Source organism: Carlito syrichta, unplaced genomic scaffold (genome assembly GCF_000164805.1).
Source record: "Carlito syrichta isolate Samal-C Ts95f unplaced genomic scaffold, Tarsius_syrichta-2.0.1 Scaffold138847, whole genome shotgun sequence".
NCBI lineage: Eukaryota > Metazoa > Chordata > Mammalia > Primates > Tarsiidae > Carlito > Carlito syrichta.
The window spans coordinates 343,861-346,241 of NW_007082943.1; positions in this window are offsets into that span (position 1 = coordinate 343,861).

Genomic DNA, 2,381 nt, shown 5'->3' on the forward strand with positions numbered 1-2,381 from the left:
AGCAAAAACCCTGTCCTTTTTTGTTACCTATTTTTGTATCATTAGTCCTAGCTTCCTATAAGAACCCCATTCACCATCCATTATGTAGGGGAAATGCTTCTGTTTCCAATCACACTTAGGACTATCCTGGGTGAGATGGCTTTCCTCCAAGTATTGTAATATAACTGTGTTCCACCAAAATAAAACATCACCCAGAGTCTGGGGACCATAGGCTCTAGTCTCTAATGGAGTCCCTACAAAAACTGGACAACATATAGTCATAATAAAAAAGCATTGGATAAACCAACAACCATGAATACATCAAATTTTCAGGATCTGATGACTTGCACTGACACCTGCTATCAAATCACCAGCCCCTTCTGCTACCAATGCTAGTATGATAGCACACTGGAATCATTATAGCCCAAGGTATATGTGAGTTTCCATATTAAGACATCCATCCAGGGGAATATTCTCTGTAAACTTTTCTGGAGCACAATCTGTTCCTATAACCCTAACCATCATGTCTGTAGAACCCGTATACACAATGACACAGTAGAAGTCCAAACAAGAACAGCTAGGGTTATCTAAAGAGGATTTCTCTTATGACTGTTCATGTGACCCTAATGAACCAAAGGAAGCTATGATCACTTGGGTTTTCTTCCCATTTGTAACCATTGGGGCAACTTTCTTAATCAGAACTGGGTATTACTTTTTATGTGGTCAGGGATTATATTTGGTTCTACCTTACAAATGGAAAAGGGCTTGCATAATAGGGACTGCTGTTTCTAAGGTGATGATCCTCAATAAAACTCAAGTGGCTTCTTCTGGGCAAATTCTGAATGTAGGATCTTTCCTGGAATAATCTCTATAGAGACAGCCAGTTTGTAGAGATTTTGGCCCTTTATCTAGCACTAACAGGCCTAGCTATAATATACATATAACTAGCCTAGGAGGATGTATCCTGGACCACCCAATCCTACAAAGACTTGAATTAGGACATTCTGTTGCCAGGGGTTTCCTTGGGTTTGTTGGGATACCCCTATTACAAAACTCTATATTAAATCTCACCCTCATGGTACAGCAAGGGTGGAAAGCTCTGGTGACTGCTATTGAGAATCAACAAACATCCATCATCAACTAGCTAGTTACTGTGGTCTTAACCATCGAGCTTTGGATATGCTCATGGCAGAAAGTGGAAGAACATGTGCATTATTAAATGAAACTTGTTTTGTCCCAGGTAGAGGACAACTTACAAGTTATAAAGAATAATATTAAAAATCATTGACTATGAGAACAGGCTGGTTCAGGACCCAGTACGTTACCATCTTTGTTATCCTCTCTAGGGATTTCCAGTATATGAACATGGGTTTTTCCCTTAATAGCACCTTTTGTTGTGTTGCTTGAGTTTGGTTCATATATAGTTAACCCCCTTGTAGCATTTGTTTTTTCTCTCCTAGAGGCCATCAAACTCCAAATGATGATGGAGATTGAACCTTGTATAAAAGCTTCTTTCTACCAAGGACCCTTAGTTCACCCTCTGGAGGATCCCTAGCTGCCATCACCCTACAATGCCCATGATCAGCAGGAAGTAGCCAGACTGATCATGATCCTTACTCCCTAAAGGCAGTTAGGGTTACTACTACAGAAGGAGGAATGAGATAGCTAAGGGAAAACTTGACAGACAGTGTGGGTCCCCTTGTAACAATGTAGTGAAACTCTGGCAGACCTCTTGGACTGATACACTTGTGTTGGTAAACAAGTTCCCTACAAACCTCTCAAGCTAGAGTTTAAATACGCAATGCTGGAATAGAAAAACAACCATCAGCTTGCTGCCAAGTGCTGACCAGTTAGCTCACCATTAGGCCCCTACCTTCTGCAAATTGGCCTTTACTACTGAGCAATCAGTACAGTTAGTGCCAATCAACTCACAGCTAGTGCTAGCCAATTAGCTCAGTCTTAGGGCTATATAAGCACCAGATTTCAGTTCCAAATCTGCAACCCCCTCAGGTACCCTCTCACGGTGGGAGCTTTTCTGTCTTCTCAATAAATCCTGGTTTCTCAACTTTCTGACTGTTCTTGTCTCTCATTCCTCCTGGGCATGAGACAAAAAACCCAACCTAAAGAACTGCAGAAGATCGTCAGTCAAAGAGCGATGCATCCTGGAGGATGGCTTGCCATCCAATGGAGCTGGCTGAAGTGGGAGAGCTGCCAGTAGAAGGGAAGACTCTGAAGCTGAGACGCCCCTGGGGGTGCAACACTCTCTGCCCATTGGAGTCAACCCCCTGGGACTAGGCTTGCCAATCCATCGAGCTGATACTCTCTGGGGCTCGGCTTACTGACTTATTGAGCTGGCACTCTTGAAGCACAGACTGACCTGGAAAACTTGTATCAATATGTCA